This window comes from Lissotriton helveticus, chromosome 8 (assembly GCF_964261635.1).
Source record: "Lissotriton helveticus chromosome 8, aLisHel1.1, whole genome shotgun sequence".
Lineage (NCBI taxonomy): Eukaryota > Metazoa > Chordata > Amphibia > Caudata > Salamandridae > Lissotriton > Lissotriton helveticus.
This window is the reverse complement of record NC_136069.1, coordinates 740896834-740919178: the sequence shown is the minus strand read 5'-3', so window position 1 is coordinate 740919178 and position 22345 is coordinate 740896834. Positions and strand designations below refer to the sequence as shown.

General features: G+C 50.4%; 1 protein-coding gene across 3 annotated transcripts in view; it reads left to right on the top strand.

The window, feature by feature from the left end:
* The window catches only part of LOC144772892 (acetylserotonin O-methyltransferase-like), a 719863-nt gene that overhangs the window by 155564 nt on the left and 541954 nt on the right, over positions 1-22345 (top strand). The window lies entirely within an intron of this gene.

The window sequence follows — 22345 nt, the reverse complement described above, 5'->3', positions numbered from 1 at the left end:
TGCCTCCTGAGCCCCTCTCTGGACTCTCTCACAACATGCTGCCAAATGTTGCAGTTGCCCGCTACAGCGGTGCAACTGAGAGTCATCAATTAGGCAGGGGTACCACGGTGGCCTCTAGACCCCGGCTAGAGATAGAGACAAAATGGCCCCATAGTTGGAGATGCCCGTTCTCTTGCGGGACCACTCAGGCACTGCGCCTCGACTGGCGCCAACCAACTGATTATGCTGAGAAATGCCCCCAAGCCCCACTCCGGGACTTCTACAGAAGATCTGTCCCAATGTTGCAGCTGCCCGCAACGGCGGTGCAGCTGTGGCAAGAAAGTGAGCCGTGGGCTCTGGATCTCCGCTCTGGGGCTCTTGTAGCCAATTTGCACCCCCACGTTGGATCGGCCCACTCTATGGCGGGTCCGCTAAGAATAGTCAGCTACTGCCCTGGTGCCCCGTGAGCACCTTCAACAAAAATAAAAGAACAGGCTCAGCCCCACTCACGGGGGCTTGGATCGGGCACTCCTCTTCCTCGCCGGCTCTTCTCCAGTGTGGTGGGGGCAGGTTCTCACCTCGGATTTCACCCAGGCCCCCTCCTGGGACCCTGGACTTCTACATAGGGTTCGCGGGGCAGGACCACGAAGGTGGGGTGGGCTCTTGCTGGACCCACACTCTCCTGCTTACGGCCACATGCGGGCTGTCCTTGTTCTTCCAGAAGCCCCGCCAACAACAGCCACACCTCTCTGCTTCCAGTCGGCCCACCCACAAGCAGGCTTCCAAGATGCCTGACTTCCTGTTTCATGCCGGGCCACGGCGGTGATTCTCTTTCCAGCGCAGAAGTGCAGGGTAGGCTCCCGCAGCCTAAAGTAAAAATAATAGTGGGGTGGGCGCCCGCCACAAGAAGCGGCCTTGCGGGGTGGGCACCCGCTTTTCCAATGAGCACCACTGCGGCTACAATCGTGGGGTGGGCTCTTGCCAAAAAATAGATAGCACATAAGTGGGGTGGGCACCCGCCTTTCTAATGAAGATAATTGCGGCATCAATACAGGGTGGCTCCCGCCTCATCGGCATCATGGGGGAATCCCTACGCTGGGGATTCCCCCAGCAGCAGATGCTCCAGTGCTCCTCTCTCAAGGGGAAATTAAGGAATTAAGCACAGCGCTTACAAGTCGCTAGAATCACAGAGAGTCCAAGCCAAAAAAGTTCCTCCAGGTTCTGGGGGCATAGCTGGGCCCTCCAGCAGGGAAGTAGCCCCCATGGTTGTTCCACCTGGGCCCCAGCAGCAGCAAGCACCCAGCATAGAACAGAGCCACATTATGGGGTCACAACCCCTATATTTATACTCAGCATTTCTTTGTATGCAGTGCAGGGCATGGGGGAACCAGATGCAACTGGTTCAGGGGGATTTGTAGCACTTTGTTTACCAAGCTCCTCTTCCCCTTTGTTAGTTGAGGTCTCGTCATTAGACACACCACATGTCCCATTTAGCCTAGCCATGGCTCACCCTGTCCCTCCTGGAGCCACACACTCCTCTCAGCCCTTGTCAATCAAAAGCCAGACATGCAATTCACATCAGGCAGGCAGGCACAAAGCACACAGAAATGCCAACTTCTAAAAGTGGCATTTCTAAAATAGTCTAATAAATCTATGCACACCATTGTGCAGCATTTATTATTATTACTATTTCAAACATAACCAAACTTGACCACGCTGCGCCTCTCATATCAGGAACTATCACTGAAACACTCATCAGGGAATCCCCAATGCATTCCTATGGGAGGGCAGCCCCACAGTAGTGTCAGTCAGTCAAAATACTTTATTCAATTTTGAGTAAAATCATAAAAAGACATACATTCCATACATATTAAAATATATGTTACTAATGCTTTATAAACGATACATAGAATAAAAATGTTGAATTACATCGGATGTGCAGTAGATGTGCAGTAGATAAAAATTCAACACATAAAATAAAAAGTTTGAACTTCATAGGGTATGCAGTCAATAAGTTATACTCGGTGGTGCATTGCGTAATTTAATTTGAGATGCCGTTACTAAATAGTTTGCCATACAAAATATACTACGGGTGTTACTCAATGACTGGAGATAAAGTAGTGCCGGTCTCACTTGTAGGAAGCTCGCCTCCCTTAAAATTGGTAACAGGTATTTTTTCCGTAACTCAGTAAACAAACCACAAAACATAACAAAATGCATGGTATCCTGGGCTGAGAGGTTGTCACAGGAACAAGGTGGAGCTGTCTCTGGTCTGGCCCATGTCTGAAAATTACCCAAATAAAAGTGTATCAAATTAAATCTAAACGTAATCAAAAGGAACCTATGGTAAGGCCTGGTGACAATGCTGAGGTAGGGTTCCAGTGCAGTAGTATTTAATGACAAGTAGTGAGCCCTCACTGAGGGCTTCTGCATTTCCCTTTCCTCACGACCTAATCTTGCCTTGATCATAAAATACCTCTTGACTGAGTCTACATCCTCTTTCCTGATACACAAAGGAGATGCAAAAAGTTCCGGTCTACCCAATTGTGCAAATGACTTCCTCACGTAGTCCAGCCAGGGGACCTGTGTAGAGTGGTCTAAGGACATAACATCATTCATGATCAGATGGTTCAGGGTTAAGTCCTTGTTAAGCCATGTCCTTAACCAAAAATTAGAGGTGCCATATTAAGCCTATCTGTGACATAATCCAGTCCAGGCAGGCACAAAGCACACAGAAATGCCAACTTCTAAAAGTGGCATTTCTAAAATAGTCTAATAAATCTATGCACACCATTGTGCAGCATTTATTATTATTACTATTTCAAACATAACCAAACTTGACCACGCTGCGCCTCTCATATCAGGAACTACCACTGAAACACTTATCAGGGAATTCCCAATGCATTCCTATGGGAGGGCAGCCACACAGTAGTGAGAAAACAAAATGGCTGTTTGTCACTACCAGGACATGTCACACACTTTAGCTACATGTCCTATCTTTTACATACAATGCAACCTACCCATAGGGCTAGCTAGGGGCTTCCTTAGGGGTGACTGTTATGTAGTAAAAGGAGGGTCACGGGCATGGCACACACTTTAGGTGCCACTCACAGCGGCGCACACAGGCCCTGCAATGGCAGAGGTCTGAGATAGGTTTGAAAGGCTAATTTGGTGGGTGGCACAATCTGTGCTGCAAGCTCACCAGTATCATTTAATTTACGAGCCCTGGGTATATGGGACACCACTTTACAAGGGACTGACAGGTAAATTAAATAGGCCAAACAGGTGTAGACCAATCTTACCATATTTAACACAGAGAGCACATGCACTTTACACTGAACAGCAGTGCTAATGTGCCCAGAGTCCTAAAACCACCCAAACCATGTCAGAAAAAGGCTAGGACAAAGGCAAAAAGTGTAGGGATGACCCTGCAAAAAGGGCCAAGTCCAACAATGGTGAGCTGCACATGGGCCTATCTAGGTACCCTAACACCTGCCGCTTTTTGCATGGGTTATTTAAGCCCCGGACATTTCATGTTATGCAAAGAAGTTTAGCCTGCATCAAGAGATCTGTAAGTGTTCAAGAAACTGGTGACCATAGGGCTGGTCATCATGACTCCAGTATCTGAGCAGTAGACATGTATCAGGTTATGACGTTTGTCTGTGAGTAGTTGACACTGTGTTGGGCAACTCCCCCTCCCACCTTCCGACATCCGCAACTTGTCAGGCATACATTCCCATCGTCACTTAACTTCTGCTTATAAACACATCGGCACATACAACATATTGAGAGACATTGTAATTGCAGGATTACAACTTATATAGATGTATATAGGGGGATCACCGTGTGGGTAAAACTCGGTGGCCCATGTGTCGCTGTCACCCCTTGACAACCCACCAGACTGGAGTCTTTCACTAGATGACCAAGTGCTGGGGGGAGAGAGGGGTGAGTGTCCAGAGTACAGTAGTCTTTTTTTTTTTACAATTAATTTTATTGAATTTTTCCATCCAAAGGGGGTGAGCCCCCGACAAGCCATATTTATACATAGCAATGAACATAAGTATACTGGTTGCTGACCCAGATATCCTTCGAGAAACTATAAAACGCCCAACCCAACAGCCCCAGCCTCCTACCTCCCCCAATCCCTGCATCGCCCAATCCGCTTGAAAGACTAAACAGGAATAAATACATATGATCACATCTCCGCCCCGACTAATCCACGAGTAGGAGTGGAGAGTCATGTGATGGTGCGGCTGTCTATGGGATCTTGATTCGTGGATGTGGGAAAAATAGCAAGATCAATACCCCGATACTTGACCCATGCTGCCCAAATTTCCCCATACTTCTGCGGGCAACCCCTGGGCCTGAAACACCGCCACCTTGGCAGACATTCATTTGTCTAATGCGGATTTCCAGGCCACCACCCCAGGGGGAGACAAAGACTTCCAGAGCTGGGCCATGTCGCGCTTAGCTAGTGTGAGCCCTAGGAAAAGAAGGTGTCAGTTGTAGATGTTCCCTCCTATATCATCAGCGCTGTGGAGGAGGGTCGGGGTGGATCCTCTAGGAGGTCTCACCCCAGTACCCGCCCCAGGCAGAACAGTACCCCCGACCAAAAATGGCGTAACACTGAGCAACCCCAAACAGTTTGTAAAAAGGATCCGTCATCTGACTGGCATCTGAGGCATGCAGGAGACGAGATAGCTCCCATCTTCCAGAGGCGGAAGCGGGTATAATACACGCGATGCAGGTATTTAAACTGTATCAGTCTATATCTAGATGATACTGCTGAGCCCCTGGGACTAGCAAGAGCCTCGGTCCAGTCGTCATCAGAAAGGGTCGGCATGTCAGCTTCCCATGCCGCCCGCGTCCGATGCAGATTCGTCTTGGTATGTGTGGTCAACGTCTGGTAAAGTTGGCGGATTTTGTGTTCCCCCATATCACCCATCAACAGTCTACCCTCCAGGGGATGGAATTCTGGCAAAGTCGTAAGGTCTTTAATCATGGGAGAGAGAGCGTGCCGAAGCTGGAGAAACTCATGGAATTGGGATTGTGAAGATCGAACTCCTCCTGTAGCCTTTGAAAGGATTTGAGTGCGGGACCGCGCATCACGTCACCCAGTGTCGAGATCCCAATTGTATCCCAGGCAACGCCGCAACCGATCAGAGGCACATGCCTCGCCAGAGGGGCATCTCACACGTCAGCATGCCCCACCATCCCATAGACTTCGAAACACTTCTCCAAATCTGGATCACAGTATGACAGGCCGGGGGGAGGGCGTCCAGGGCGGAGGCACAATATAGCAGATCCAACAGCGGATAGACCTCTAGGAAGAGCCGCTCTACCGCATAGGCCGGATCATCCTGTGGACCATACCACCATTCATTGATGACCAACAGTTGGGACGCCCAGTACTACGATCTCACGTCTGCGGCCGCAATGCCCCCACAGTAAGTAGATTGGACGCATGTCACCAGAGCTACCCAGACCGCCACACCATCCCACAGGAAGCTGTTCAGGAGAGCATTTACTTGACGAAACCAGGAGGGAGGGATGGGATAAGGGTAATTTTGCAATTTGTATAATAAGTACGGCAACGATACCATTTTAAAAATCGCGGACCTGTCGTAAAGAGACAGGGGGAGATGGGACCATACCGTGGTCTCCTCCCGGACTACAGGAAGCAGAGGGGACATGTTAAGCAACCATGCCGAGATGGGATTCCTGGTGTTATAGACACCGAGGTAATTAAACCCGTCCTTTGCCACGACTAGCTGTGAGGCCCAGGCCTGACACCCCTGCTCCTCACAGACTGGAAAAAGCGTTGATTTAGACGGATTGGCACGCAACCCCGACGTTTTGCCAAACACTTGTAGAATCTCCAACACCCTCGGACCTGTGACCGCGGGTTCGGAAAAGAAGAATAGCGCGTTGTCCGCGTAGAGTGTGATTTTATCAGTGTGTTCTGGGGACCAAACCAGACCTCTATAGATCACATCCAGGCATACCCATACCGCCAGTGGCTTGATGGCCAAAGCAAAAAGAAGCGGGGACAGAGGGCATCCCTGCCTTGTCCCCAGTCGGATGCGAAAGGGGTCTGAACGATATCCGGCCACCCTCACTGAGGCGGTCAGGTCGGTGTATAGGAGTTTAACATATGCTCAAAAGCGTGGACCTAGATTAATAGCTCCCAGTAATTTAAAAAGATAAGACTAGCCCAGGGAGTCAAAGGCCTTGTCGATATCAGCTAGTAGGACCGCTGCAGGACGTTCCAGGCAGTGGGCCTCAGCTACGGCGTTATATGCGCGACGTATGTTATGCCTGGTAGAACGGCGCGGCATGAAGCCTGACTGGTCCGGGTGGACAAGATCCAGTATACCCGTGCGAAGGTGATCGGCCAACACCTTCCCCAACAACTTCGGCACAAAGTTCAACAAGGATATGGGGCGATACAAGCCCGGGTCTTCCGGCGGTCGACCCGGTTTGAGGAAGACAATGATTTCAGCATGCCGCCAGTCGGGGGCAGGATACCCTGCTCAAGCACCTGGTGTAGAGCACGGAGCAGGTGGGGGCCGTAGGAAGTCGCTGGGGACCCATTGGGACCGTGTGCCCGGCCCGAGTGGATATTGGCGAGGGCAGTCTGCAATTCGTTGAGAGAGATAGGTTTATCAAGGGTGTCTCGCTGCTCATCGGATAAGCGCTTCGGTGGGATGTCTACCAGCAAGGCATCTATGAGCAAATCTGCAAGTTCCGCACGAGCATCGTGTAGAGTGGCGTAGAACTCCGCAAAGACCTGCACCACAGCCTCCGGGGAGGAGCACAAGGCGCCAGTAGAGGATCTGAGTATTGGGACCTGCATTGGGGCGGACCGCGCCTGGCAGAATCTGTGGAGCATCTGGCTGGATTTATCGCCCTATTGATATATGCGATATTGTGTCACCAGCCACGCTTCTTTGGCATTGTTCGTAAGCAGCTGGCGCAGCTGCTGCTGAACATGAAGCAAATTGTGGCAGGCACTGCTTCCTGAACCCCTCACCACCGAATCCTGGAGGTCTCCTTGACGCTTCTCCAGCTCTAGAGTCTGCGCCAGGTGGCATCTCTTTTCCCCGGTACGATAACTGATATCTACCCCGCGTAGCTTGGGTTTGAAGGCTTCCCAAAGCGATATCTTGGACGAAACCGACCCGACGTTCGAGGCAAAGTAATCAACCGTATCATGATGGAGTGCCTCCTGATACCCGGGATCCCGAAGCAACCATGGAGACATGCGCCAGCGATAGGGGGACCTGCTGGTCTGCAAACAGAGTACGAGCTTGGTGGGCAAGTGGTCCGACAGGCCTCGGGGAAGGATGGAGGTGGACCTAACCCTATGTGTGTAGATATGCGGGAGGAATATGAAGTCTAGACGAGAAAGAGTGGGGTGTACAGAAGACACGTATGTGTAGCCTGCCTCAAAGGGGTGAAGGGCCCGCCAAGTGTCCAACCAGCCCAAAGGGTGCCCCAGGGTGTTAAGTTTGGATCTAGGGGGGGCGGTCTGAAGCTGCGCCCGCCATCTATCCAGTGGGGCCATAATGGCATTCCAATCTCCTCCAAGTATAACCAAACCATCAGGGAGCTCTCCCCAAAGCTGCATTAGTCTGTCCACAAACATCTGGCTACGGGGGGGTGGAGTGTATATACTACCAATTGTCAACTGTTCACCCGCTAGCGTACCAGAAATGACCGTAAAGCGGCCGCCGGGGTCTAGCCATTGTCGAGTAACCTTGAAAGGGACCCTGCGGTGTACAAGTATCGCTGTGCCCTGTGCGCCCCTGGAAAAGCCCGAATGATAAACCAAGTGGTAGCCAAATCTGGAGAGGCACAGGGCCTCATTGCCTAGTAGATGAGGCTCTTGAAGGAGCAGGATATCAGCAGAGTAGCGCTTGGCCTGTTTCAGTACCGACCCTCGCTTGACCTTATTCAGCAGGCCCGAACATTCCAGGACACAAAATTAAGGTCACCTGTGAGGACATCCCTAGCTGTGTGTGTCATGGGCCCTACATGGAGCAAAGCGTGGAAGTCTGAACAAGCATGTGAGTCGGTGCAGTGCAAACAACGTACAACCTAACTTAGAAACTAACTGTCCAACCCCCCTCTCCACCCCCCACCCCCCTTATACTTCCTGAAACATGGAGTATCTGTCGCGGCAGAGTCCCGTCCAGGCCCTCCAACGAGAAAACAACAGGGGACCCTTCAATGGATCCCACCCCCACCCAACAACTTAGAACAAGAAGGCGAGTCTGGCCCGACCCAGCCAGAGAGTAAGTAACAGTCCCTTCAACATAGCGTCCGGGCAAAGAGTGAGTCATCTCTGCCAACACCAGAAGGGAATTGACCAACCAGCAGAAGCACAACCCCAGAGTACCTCACTCTGCTACATCTGTCTTATCCTGAGAGCGCCAATTTGAGCGGGAGCGGTGCCGCCGGTGAGGGACATCTCCGCCCTGACGGCCACTCTGGTGTGAATTTTGAGAGAAGTCCGAGTCACAAGGCGGCGGAGTGTGCGGCTTGAGATGTTGGCGTTCATCCGTCCAAGCGAAGACCTCCTTAGGGGTGTCAAAGAAATACAATTTAGATTGAAAGAGTACTTTCATGCGGGCCAGGAACATAAGAGCGTAGGAAAGGTTCAGGTCACGCAGACGCCGCTTTGCAGCCACAAAGGACTGTCGCTGCTGCTGGACAATCCGAGTGTAGTCAGGGAAAGCCATGATGGGATGAGACTCAAAGACCATTTTCTCTTTGTGCGTTCGGGCTAAACGGAGTATGGCATCTCGGTCTGCGTAATTAAGGAGGCGAGCAATGACAGGGCACGGGCGCTCGCCCGACCGTGGCCTCCGAGTCAGGGCTTGATGTGCTCTCTCAACCATAAAGCAGGATGAAAAGTCCTCAGCTGGTAGCAGCGCTCTGAGCCAATTTGAGAGAAAGTTCCCCATCGAGGACCCCTCGCATCCTTCCGGAAAGCCTACCAGGCGAATGTTATTGCGCGGGCCCTCCCTTCTGCGTCTTCGGCCCTAGCCGCAAGCTCCTTGGAGACCATGGCCAGCTTGTCAACCTTCTTCTGGAGGGCGGACACGGTATCTTCCACTGTCGAAGCCCTCGTCTCAGCCTCTGTGATCCGGTCCACCGCCTTCCGGAGATCCTGGCGGAGGAACCCTACTTCGGACTCCACCGCTCCGATCTGAGCCTCTAGTGCCATGTGAGACTGTGTGATGGCCTCCAGAAGCATTGCTGTGTCCGAGGAGACCCCCCCACGTCCTTCCTCCCGGCCGTGGCGGCCGTGGCGTATTGATCCATGGTGGGCTGCTTATGCGCCGTCGCGCCGGCATTGTTTTTACCCATAGTGGGGTGGAGGTCCACTCACCGGTGGACCCGGGCAGCACAGTCTGCGGAGCAGCAGAGCAGCAGAGCAGGAAGAGGATGGCAGGCCCAGCCCCACCGCCAAGCAAGGAAGAGCCCCCGGTAGAATCGTCGAGCGGGCACCACTATCCTGCGCCCCGGTCTCGACCAATAAGGGCCCCCAGGCAGCCCGGTCCCGTTATGGCCCGCAACCTGCAGCAGCAAATATCAGGCCACTTGGCAGTCCGTCACCAGCAAACGACACCCAGGTGCTGCAGAGGAATGAGGGCACCCCCCCGCGGCGTCACCATCCTCAGGGCCAGCTTGGGTCCCCGCTGGGTGCTCTCCGGACGATGGTCTGCTCCACGGGCCCTCAGTTACTTCAGCAAGGAGGGTTGGGTCCAGGCACTACCAGACCCTGTGCCTGTCACAGGCCTCACAGTTCCCCAGCACACGCAGTCACACAGTGGGGCCTATGGTCTTGTAGGGCCTATGGTCTTGTAGAGGCCTCACCACGCCGCCACCGGGCACCAAAGGCTGCCACCACCAGTGGAAAAGGCGCCGTGGCGACAGAGTGAGACCCACCTGGAGCCTGTCCGTGCAGGGCCTCAGTGCCAGCCGTTCTCTGCCGCTCTGCGTCGGGCCGCTCCCGCCAGTCTCTCCCTGGGCCTCCACACCAGAACAGCTTCTCCAGGGCCCTGGCCTCCAGCCGCTTGGAAGGAAGGGGGGAGGGGCGCCGCGGCAACCTCGCAGCCACTGCCGATTTCAGGAACGGGCGCCCGCACCACCACAGCTGGCCACCTCAACAGATCATCCCCAGCTCTGGGCGACCACCGCAGGACCTCTAAAGCCTGTCCTCTCGCCGCCGCCGCCTCGTTGTGAAAGCCGCGGCGGCAGCCTGCCAGTCTGGAGCGGGAGCGGCAGATGATGAGGGCCCCCTCGAGCCTCTGGGACACACCGTACGGTGCCTGGCACTGTACCCCACACAAGCGCCTTGCCTCAGCGGATCTACGGGACCAGCAGGGCTTTAAGTGGGGAAAATAAACTGGGGGTGCTCTAAAAGGGGCGGGGCAAACCTCTTAAAGGGGTGTGGCCTATCCAAGTAGGGGTGTGTTCTAAATAAAGATATGTATGGCTAATGCGTAAGTAGAGCCAAATTTCATGGGGGGGGGGCGCTAAGAAAACATTTAGGGGGGGGCTAATTCATCAAGCCTCGATAACAAGCAAATGGTCTTTTAAAGACTTGTGAAGTACTCGGGTGCCGCTGTGTGTGTTTGGCAGCTGGTTGCAGGATCGCAATCTTACGCTTACCAAAAATAAAGCTCTAAATCTATGAAATTTCACGTTTTTTTATTATCCTTAGTTCTAGGTAACTTATCCAACAAACAAAAGTTTACTCAGAATGACTCGGAGATAGGTGCCTGAAAAGTAATCAATTAAAGAGAGGACTTTCTGTCCTAAACTGTGATACTTCCCACAGTCTCGCATCATATTATGAGAATATGTATGAAAGGATCTAAAGCATGCACAAAGGTCAGAGGCCTCAGAATCTAGCCTGGCAATTCCAGCTAGAGCAAAATAAGTTTGGTGCAAGAAAAAAAAAAAGAAAAAAGAAAAACGGACTACCTCTGCCTGGCCCGAAAATAGAGCCTGATAGAGCCCCGTTTCGAGGCCCCCTGAAAATAACTGCTGGTGCTCAGACCCGGACAGAGCCAGCCCACTTAAAGCCCCGAGTGTCATTGTGTTATGTTCTATCGATTCGTATAGCACACCAATCACCCGAGGGGGTATACAGGCGCTTGGGCAGGTGTGAAGCCGCGAGGAGGCTGTAGATCATGGTTTCAAATCCTAGCAGGGCTGTCCCTGCCTTTCTTCATTTGGAGGTTGACAGAATATGTATGGTTGAGATAAGTGACAAAATTTTATATGTTTTTAATGTCATCAGTCACTGGCAAAGCTGCATTTAAAAGACATTGTATTGTGCTAATGCAGGCACCATCTGGGTGATGACACAAACACCTGCAAAATGGGGTCCTGACTCCCCAGTAATTTGTGGTTGGGGGCAATGGCCATACTTGGGTGGCAGTCTCTCAAGAAAGAGGGTTCAAGATGGGGTTCAGAGTTGTGAAATAGCAGGTCCCTGTTTACACATTTCCGTCGAAAAACCGAGTATCCGAACAATAAATAGTGAAAAAGGAATGTCAGGTGACACAGCCAGGAGGGGCAGATAACAGTGGCGTAATCATTGTTTATGACTCCAGGCTAATGTCAAGCTTTAATGATGCAGCTGCCAGCCAGAAAATGGGCATGCAACTAAAGAGTACCCCACACATTGTATACATTCACCTGGTTACAAGCAAATGCGCAGTGTGTATTCAGAGTACATCCGATGAGTAGACAAGACACCTCCTTCCATGAATCATTTGTGCGCTATTGCTGCCATCTTCTGTGTAGCTTTCTCGGTGGACGCCATGACGCACATACTGCTGATGTAAGCGGCTACTGGGCTACAGTGCTCGAAGAGTGCTGCGAGTGTGGTGCAGACCCGATTTAGCTAAAGTGTTAGAGGTTCGATATTGCAAAGGTTTGTTTCTTCTCAACTTTCACGATGTTCCATGGAAAACGTTGCAACATTTACAAAGTTGTTGTGTCACGAAAATAGAGCCCGATAGAGACCCGTTTCGAGGCCCCCTCAAAATAACTGCCGGTGCTCAGACCCGGACAGACCCGGCCCACTTAAAGCCCTGGGGACCAGGATATACAATTACAAACGATGGTGCCTCAGGCTAGGTTATCAATCTTCATCCTATCATGGTTAGTCCAGTTTTGATAGTGGAAACATGGATCTGGATTGAGACCTAGATGAGGTGGCCATGGATGCTGGTCGCTGGAACCTCTTTAGAAAGTCATCAACCTGCTGAGGATTGTGAAGCACATACGGCTTTCCCTGATGTGTGACTCAGAGCCGCGCCGATTTACCATGGCGTAGGGGAAACTCAAGGTTTGCATCTTCTTTCTCACAGGAGTGAATTTCCGTCTCGCTTCTTGCATATTTTGGGTAAAGTCAGGGTAGAAAGCAAGGGAGGTGTTCTCGTATTCCACAACTTTGTGGTAGTGCCCCGGGAGGAGGTCTTACACTCAGGGACCTATGTGCTCTCTCAATGACGAGGTGCTGGGAAAATGCGTCTGCTCCAAACAGGTTTCGGATCAGATTCTCGATAAAGTCTTCCATGCGAACAGTGTTAAGTGTCTCCGATGGCCGAGCACGTGCTCATTGTTCCACAGAGAAAGCGCCTCTAAATCTTCATTTTTGACTGCAATGACTTTCAACAAGCAATCCATCTGTGAAAACAGCTCTTTACTGCTTGAGACGCCATCTACCATCTCAGAGATTCTGTTTTCTGCTTCCATAATCCTATGGTCATGTTTTTAAATTTTTTGTACAATAGCGTCCATATGAGACTTCATGGCATCCATTTTTGCGTCAATTGAGGAGAGGTTATTTTTCCCAGTTAGTAATATTGCTTTCCAGTACTCATCTTGACTGTCAGGGGACACATACTCTGGGTTGTCGTCTGTTTGGTTCCTGGACTTTTTTTGCGCCTCGAATGGGATCTTGGTTTGCTTCCCATCTGTTCTGCCCATGTTGACCAGAAAGGGAGACTGCGCTATTGTACGGTACGTGTAGTAAAAAGATCTGATGAGGCGAAGTGTTAAGAGAATAGTCCAGTATTACTCCCGCCTGGGGTCGTTCTACTTGGGTTGCCTACTGGTCAGTACTGGTTGCCAGGAGATAGTCTCAGTTATGAAGATGCTGGGGCTATTGTATGGTACAAGCTTCTAGATGATGAGGCCTCCACTTGTAGTACAGACAGCTGCACTGTGCTAGCGGGCGTGATAATCAGACCTCCTTCGCGTCCTGAGGGGCAATGTTTATAACTTCTGTCTTAGAGTAACACTTATTTGGCAGGCGTCAAAATAGTTTATAGAGGTGGGGAGTGGGGCACAGATAGTCCGCTCTACCCCTGCCACGTGGTCAGTAAATTAACCTGGCCTTCTCCGTCTCCCAGGTCGGGAGGCAGTAGACAGCCAATCCACTTTATTAATGCAGGCCGGGGGTTCGTGGATTCCGATGATCACTCCCGCCGCGCCCGTCTCGCAGCCATTTTCCGTGTGCGGCCAAGGGAGAGGTCGGGATTACTCAATGCTAGCAATGCCTGTCTTCCCCGGGAGCGGATCCGACCCTTCATCCCGACTGCTCCCACTGAGGCCCCTCCCCACCAATCTCCTCACCATCGCAGCCATTGCTGTGATGTTGCCGCAGCGCCTCTAGGATATGCACGCCCCTTCCGCCGACATGTGGAGACACAGTGGCGTTTTTCCCTCAGGGCGGCCTACACATCAGGCAGAAGCTGCGGGTTCGGCGCAGATTATGCACCGGCACCCTTGTTCACCCTTGTCCACATCGTCCTGCACTTGCCGAACTTTCTCAGCTGGTCATGGGCAATTCAGACCAGAAAAGGCACATCCGGTAGTCTGCTGGGCATACAGGCTACAATCTCTGCAACTCAGGTGTATAACTGGCAACGAAGGATGAGGAAAATGTATGTGTTAGTGCCAGGACGGCACGTGCCTCACTGGTGTGTGGCCATCTTTGTTGCGCGCCACCTAGTTCCCCCTCCCCATCTGATAGTGATCCAGGAGGTAAGCCGGGTCTAACTGGGGATGTTATATTCAGTGGTTCACCACCACTAGCTGTGAAGCCCAGTAATAGAGGCGTATATCCGGGAGAGCAATGCCTCCATCGTACCAGCTCCTAGTCAGCTTATGCAGGGCTATGTGGGGGGCCCTCCCATCCCACAACAGGGTCCTCACCTCACTCTCAACACTTCTAAAATAGGACTCTGGTATTTTAATCGGGCAATTCTGTAAAATATATAGGTAACGGGGAAGCGCCAACATTTTGAAAAGGTCTGAGCGGCCCACTAATGAGAGAGACAAAGTTCTCCAGTGTTTCACATCATTCCTCAGTTGAACTAGGGGGGCAACAAGATTGTTTGTGTAAAATGCGGTAGGATCCAGTGTGATATAGATTCCCAGATAGCGGAATCCATTCTCCTCCACCTCCACTGTATACCCGAGAGGAAGTCTGGGAACCGGCCAATGCAATGGGAAAAGCACGGATTTAATATTATTATTATTAAATTAAATGTATCCAGTGGACAGGTACCCGTAGGTTTCCTGGCGCCTGTGAACACAGTGAGCAAGAAGAATAGGCTAGACACAGAACGGAAAAGGAGGTATTACTGATTAAAAAGCCAAGTTTTTAGGCCTTTTCAGAATTTGAGATAATGTGGATCAGTACCTAAGTGAGTTCGAAAGGAGTTCCAGAAGGAGGGGGCCAGATAGGCAAACAAGCGTCCTCCCATTCTGGCTTGTTTGATCCTAGGGACAAGAAATTTGTGTTGATTCGAGGATCGAAGTGGGCAAGGAGGCTGGTAGTGGTGGTAGCAAGGCATTGTGATATTGAGGAGCTAAGTTAGAGTTTATATTATGCATATAACATAGGGCTTTAAATTTGGCCCGACTGTCGATACTCAGCCAATGACGTTCTTGGAGTGAGGCTGAGATGGGAGTCCTTTTGGGTAGTTTACAGAGCAGTCTGGCTGCGGAGTTCTGGACTACTTGTAGCTTGTGAAGCACTTCCTTGCTTGCCCCCAAATACAGTATGTTACCGTAATCCAACCTGGATGTAATAAGAGCCTGGATGACAGTTTTTCGGGTTGACAGAGGGAGCATCCAGATAATTTTCCTGAGCCATTTGAGTATGGCAAAGCAGGTGGAGGCCACTTTGACCACTTGTTGCTTCATTGACAGTTGGATGACACCAAGGTTACGGGACGATAGAGACGGGAGAGGGGGAGAACCCATTTGAGATGGCCAGTGGTGGGATCCCCAGAGGGTTTTATTTTTACCGAAGAGGAGGAGTTTGGTTTTTCCACCATTAAGCTTTAGTTTGTGGGCAAGCATCCAGTCGGCAATGTTTATTAATCCAGACCTGAGCGCTGATGTTTTAGAGGTCTCCTTAGTGGAGAGTGAAAAGATGAGCTGAGTGTCATCGGCATACGAATATATGGTTTGCTCGGCTTGCTCAGCTAACGTAGCCAGAGGGCTAACATAGATGTTAAAGAGCAAGGGGCTAAGTATGGAGGGTTGGGGGACTCCATATTGAGATACCTGAGTCTTGGAATCGGCGGTAGGGGAGAAGACTTGAAGGGTCCTGTTTGAAAGGAAACTGGACAACCATGTGAGTGCCAGGCCTGTGACACCATGGGATTGGAGAGTATTTAGGGGAGCAGTGTGAGAAACAGTATCGAAAGCGGCACTTAGATCCAACAAAATAAGTGCCACTGTTTCTCCTTTGTCGACTTGTTGACAAATGTTTTCAGTGACACCCAACAGTGTAGATTCTGGAGCAAAGCCTGCCCTGAAGCCAGATTGTGATGTGTGTAGGATATTATGTGTCTCAGTAAAAACTGTAAGTTGGGTATTGATATGTTTCTTCAGAATTTTGAAGAAAACTGGAAGAAGGGAAATGGGGCGAAAGTTGGATGGGACCTCCGGATCGGTTTTTGCTCTTTTCAGCAGGGGTACGACCATGGCATGCTTCCAGGCAGAGGGAACCATTGCTTCACATAAAGATGTGTTGAGTAGTTCCATGATGATGTTAAGAATGGGATGATTGAGCTTATGAAGGACCGATGGGGGGAGCGGATCCTTTGGTGACCCAGATTTGATACTGGCAAGAATGCCATGGAAGGAGGAAAAGTGGTGTCCATTTGTCTAAACAGGTGTCGCTGTTGGCTGGATCGACTTCCTCAGAGAGACATTGTGTAGAGGGGACAGTAGGTTGTGAATTTATTAAGGTTGTGGATTGTTTATCAAAGTCAGCGTAGATGTTATCTATTTTTTCAACAAAGAATTCTGCTAAGTTATCGCATTGATTAGAATTCACACATGGGGGTTTAGGCTGACACGAGGCACCCGAAAGTTCCTTTACAACTTTGAACAGTACTTTGGGGCAGTTTTGTGTGTGTAGAAAAGTTTGATTGGCATGCTCTGCCCGAGCCGTATTACACATGAGTGATATTTGCTCTAGGCTAATTTATACATTGCTTTTATTGTTGTTTCGTAGTTTTTGCACCAGCGTCTTTCTAAATTTTTGCATTTAGTTTTTTCTTGTTTGAGCTTTTCTGAAAACCAGGGGGCTGGGGGGCTGGGGGGGTGGTGGTGAATATATTTCCTATTGGTTGGCGGTAGACATACATCAAACGACGACGTTAGCCATTGATGGAAGACAATATCATCATCAAGATTAGTGATAGACGTAACCGGCATAGTGTTTTCTAGAAGAAGATTGAGTTTTTTTATGTCTAGATCTTTCCAGTTTCTGCCGTTCCTTCACCCCGAGGGATACCCGGGGTTCTTGGAGCTCTACTCATGTTTAATTTGGAATTCTACCAGAAAATGGTCGGACCAAGGGATTGGGATAGCAGATTTATATAAAACGGTATTAAGGTTGGAGACGATAGGATCGAGTAAATTTCTGGCTTTGTGGGAAGGCCTGAGTTGTGAAGAATAATGTTCAAACCTGCCAGGTCAGCAATGAGGTTGGTGCTAGTGGAGCAGGTAGTCTTGTTGAAATGTAAATTAAGGTCGCCCAAAATCAAGAAGTTAGTAGTTTGTAGTAATAAGGGGCAATGAGATCAGGGAGTGAGGAGGGCCATACACCAGTTCGTCCCGGGGGTCGATAAATTAAGGTCCTAGAAAGAGTGAAATGAGGTGAGAGCGAGAGTTTAAAAAGACCGGCTTCACAATCATTGAAGTCTAGGTCATACCATTTACATATGTAGGAAGTTAGACCAATTAATTGAGTATCCCGAATATCTCCCAAAGTTTGTGAAGATATTTAATATTCTGTGAAGTGATTTCACAGGGGCTGCTAAGGAAAGCAGGATATCATCCACATAGTGGGATATCCTGTCTTCCTGCCCCTTGGCCCATTTCAATCCCCTCAACACTGCATCCCCTCTAACCCAGGACACCAGGGTCTCCAGTATCAGAGAAAATATCAATGGAGATAGGGGGCTTCCCTGCCTAGTACCCCTCCTCAGCAGAAACACATGTGATACGCAGGTATTGGCTTTAATTTGTCCTGTGAGGTCTGTATTTAGCAACCTGATGCATCCCAAGAATGTTGGTCCAAATCCCAAGCATTGTAGCACCTTGAAGAGGTATGGCCACTCTATCGAGTCAAACATCATTTTAGCATCCAAAGTTAAGATTATGGCATCTTCTTCAATGACATGTTGGTGACCGATCATATTGTGGAGCCTGTGGAAATTAAGGGCTGTGCTGCGGCCTGGCATAAAGCCGGATTGATCCGCATGCACAAGCGAGGGAAAGAACGGCGCCAGCCGGGTAGCCAGTAATTCCGCTAGAATCTTGGCCTCAACATTAATTAAGGAGATCGGCCGGTAGGATCCAAATTTGTTTACGGGTTTTCCCGGTTTGCGAATGATTACCATAGAAGCAAGCCTCTGATCCTCCGGCAATAACCCTTTTTCATAGCTCTCATTGTACATCACTTTTCAATAAGGTGATATGAGGAAGCTAGTAGATTTGAGGAGTTCAATAGGGATCCCGTTAGGACCCATCACTTTCCCGGATTGTATGTTCCCTGTCGCCTTTTGGACCTCTTCGTCAGTAAAATCATCCTCCAGCGACTCTTTCACTGGGGATAGGACCGGTAGATGCACATCTGCCAAGAATTGTTGGGACTCTTTAGCGGTGGGGACAGCCGAGGGAGTGTAGATCTGGTCAAAATAATCTGCGAATGCCTCTGCTATCTCCTGAGGATCTGTTATAGCCAGGGTTCCATCAACGGTTTAATGGGGGACCCATTGCTCAGCCAACTCCCTCCGTTCTAACCAGAAAAGCAGCTTTCCCGCTCTATCCCTAAGTTCATACATTCTATGTTGGGTTGCCAGTAGCTTGGCCCCAGCCCGTTCACGCGCCATAGTTCTATATTTCAACTGTTTGACCTGTAATTTATGACGAACATCCTCAGTAGGGGATTGCGTGTATTCTACCTCGAGAGTCTGGAGATCAGCTTCCAATTGTTCTATCTGTGCTTGTTGCTTCTTAATGTACTCCACTTTAAGAGCTAGTGCCTGTACTTTCACCACCACTTTATATGCCTACCATATCGTCTGAGCTGACTCCACAGAACCCACATTTTCTTTGAAGTAATTTTTCGAATGTTCTTGTAAGCGTTCTTTAATATCTGGCACTTTTAGTAGCTATGGATTCATGGTTAATGTGGCTCTCTGGCGCTGCTTGTTAAATGAGAGTTCCGCCCATACCGGGGAATGATCCAAGATACTGCGTGAAAGACAGCATGGATCCCGGAAGCTACCAACATTTGCTGAGTGGGTCAAAAGGTAGTCTCCACGGGAAAGGCTATGATGTGAGTTAGAGAAATATGTGAATCATGTCAAATCAGGATGATAGTGGCGCCATATATCCGTGAGGCCCATGTGACCAGAAACTCCGACATATGCCCGCTGAGCCTCGGCGAGGGACGCGCAGGTTGTCTATCTAACTGGTCTTTTAACGTCATATTGAAATCTCCCCAGGGATCAGTATGCCAAGTGGTAGGTCAAGCATGAACTTGCCCAGGTCCACCAATGTTTCCTTACCTAGAGCCGGGGGGGCATACATTGAGATGTTGTTAACTCGCCTCCCTTTCCAGCTAGCCTCCAAGATCGCAGACCTACCATGTGGGTCCACCCGTGTGTGGTGTGGGGTTAACACAAGGGATTACTTGATTAAAATACCTGTACCTCTGGACCTTGATGTGTATCCCGCGTGGACCATGAGCTGGTACCCCCATCTGTCAGAGCCTTACAGTGATTGCCCACCAAATGCATTTCTTGTAAGAGGACTATATCGGAAGCCTGGCGTTTGAGATATTGCAGGACAATTCCCTTTTTATTTTATCGCCCAGCCCATTGACGTTCCTGGTTAGGATTGTCAATGACGTATACGCTACCTGTGTAACAATCTCATTTTCTGAGGGACAAGGCCAAGCGTCGACCCTCGATCGCCAAGGTTCCCGCAAACAGCTTCAGCCCGCCCTCCTTCCAGTACTTCAAATGGACGCCTTTCACCCTGATTTTTGCTAGGTCGTAAAGGTTTTGGGTGGAGATGCACAAGCTGTCTGGTGCATGGGAATGTTATTGAGTGACTAGTAGGAAAAACAAACAGAACACCCCGATCCTTCCCATAACTGATCCTCACTCCCTGCCCCCCTGCCAGTGGATTTTGAACTACCCACACCCCAACGTGGCAGAGTGCCCGTCGCCCCCCTGCCCCGATTAAGTAGGTGCATGGAAAGCAGCCTTTGTCCCAACCTATCATCCCTTGTTTGATTTCTAGGGTTACAGACTTTGTAAACGCGGACCAACGCACTAACCCATCTGGGCCTCTTAGGCATCTAATTGGTAGTGCACCATTCTGCTCCAAGTAATAAGGCGTTGTCTCAGTCTGGATCCCCTAAGTATCAGTAGTTATCCTCCAGCAAACTAGAAGCCCCCTTCTCCCCAATTATCTGTACTTCAAGTCCATTACAGGCATTTAGTTCATGCTGTCAGTTCAGCTGTCGTGGGCCATATCCACTCCTCTCCCAGGTGAATCATTGCTTGGGCCTTGAGAGTTGTCGGGTCTGGTCCAGTGTGTCTGTTCTTGGTAGGTTTTCCCACTTGCTGCCAGCCCTCCAGCTAGTCCCACATCTCCTCCTTGGAAGAAAAGAACCAGTTTTTCCCGTCAGCTTCGATGCGCTATTTGGTCGGAAAAAGCATGGCGTACCTTATGTTCTTTTCTCTAAGCACCTCCAGAAAACTCCGACGTTGGTTCTGACCTTTCATTGTGAAATTCAGAAAGAAGGATATCTGACTGTTCTCCAGTGATAGTGGTGAAGTGGTCCGTGCTGTCTAAAGTATCGCATCCCGGTCTCGAAAATTGAAGACTCTAGCTATTAATCGGCGGGGTGGAGCCCCTGGTCTGGGGCATCCCCCAGGAACCCGGTCGGCCCTCTCAATTGAAAAGAAATTAGAAAGGCATTTTGGACGTAACGGTTTCGCTGTCAGTTCTTCATCAAAGAGGCCCACGTCCAAGCCTTCCTCTTGCCACAGCACCCCCAGGATGCTCACGTTGTTGCTACATGTTCTGCCTTCGTATTCATCTAGTTGTGCCTCCATTTTGTCCTGTTTTCGGTCAATTGCTGTACCTGACCCTTGAGTTAGAAGGTGTCCGTAGTAATTTGTTTGGTGGCTTCCTCCACCTCCTTAACTTTCATCCCCAACTTCCGGAGGTCAGCCCGCATGAGGGAAACCTCAGTGTTCACGGAGTTCAACTGAGAATCCAGGGAGGACCATACCCCTTTGATGGCAGCCATGGTCTCCTATAGTCTTGGATTCGGCTGCACAGAGGTTGGTTGTGTTTTCTCTGAGTCATTACCTTTGGAGGTCTGAGACTCCTCGCCATTTTTATTCCAGGCATATTTGTCCAGCTTAGTCTGTAATGAAGACTTGGGTCCTTTTGCCCCAGCCATCCTGGAGTGTCGTACATTCCAGCAAGGAAGGGATTAGAAGTGCAGGACCAAACTCAGTACTCCCTGCTGCCTGCGTAGGGGCCATGGGCCATTAGCAGCCTGTCGGTTTGACCCGGATAGATTTGCTGTCCTTTTTAGTTGGCTTGAGTCAAAGGAATTACACAACAGTCCCACTTGACTTGACACTTCCGGACCCAGGATTGGCTTGCTGCATGCAGAGTCTGGATGTCCCTTGTCCCTTCCTTACCAGCCCCCAGAGGGGTGTCATTACTCCAGGTTAAAAGCATTGTGTCTGGGGGCCACCCCTTTCACAATCTCATGCAGATCTCTTCCGTAGATTTCCAGCTGGGTGGGAAGAGCTGCCACCAGCCGCGCAACACCCATTAGACTCAAGGGGCTTCAGCCCCCCGTCGTGTGAGCAGCGTAGTATGAGACAGTTTCCCATGCGCACACACAGCCGCACCTAAGCACTTCATAGGTCTTTAAAAGACCTTTTGCATGTTAATGAGACGTTGGTGTTGTTTCACTCCTCCTAAGAGCCTCTGCAGCTCCACTCTGCCTATTGCTTATAGTTTCAGCCCCCCCAAAAATGTTCTTAACCCCACCCCGAAATTTGGCTCTAGTTGGTCCTCTAGCTGCCACCACTCGCAATGTCTGGGGCCCGCAGTACCCCTACAGAAGTTCTTTTACTCGCCTGTTGAGAAATCCGTCCCCTCTCTCCCACTCAGGGGGCAGAACCTGGCCTGCTACAGTACTATTCTGAGGCCTCGCCTTTCGGCTCACGCTGCCAGTGCACAAGCCCAGCCCACATGTAGCATCCTTTCTTAGTAGTGTCCCAATGCACCAGTCGGCCCACAGGTCTATATTGGGCAGGACTCGACATCGCAAGTTCCCCTGCGCCCCCGGCCGGGCCTGCACCAATTCCGGGGCCCGCTGATGGTTATCTTGTGGGTTCGAGCTCTCCCACTCACCGGGTGCAGTCTTCTAACTTTCCTGCAGCTCCCCTACCGCTCTGCCTCTCGGCCCAATCAAAGCAGTCACACGGGGCCATTGCCCTGTTCTCGCAGGCATGAGCCTGACCACGCAGGTGGAGGCCTGCCCCCGGTCCTGCAAGGCAGATCTGCATGCTAGTCTGTACTTCAAATCTGGCCAGCCTCCGAGTGTCTCCGATGTTGTCTGCAGGCCGATGAAAGGCTTCAGGCCATCTGGGCAGGCCAATCCCCAGCACCGCCAATCTGTGGGATTACGCCAGTCTTGTTGCCGCCATTTTTCATCCCCTCTCCACCGCTGGGTCAGAATCGCACACACCTCTTCCCGGCC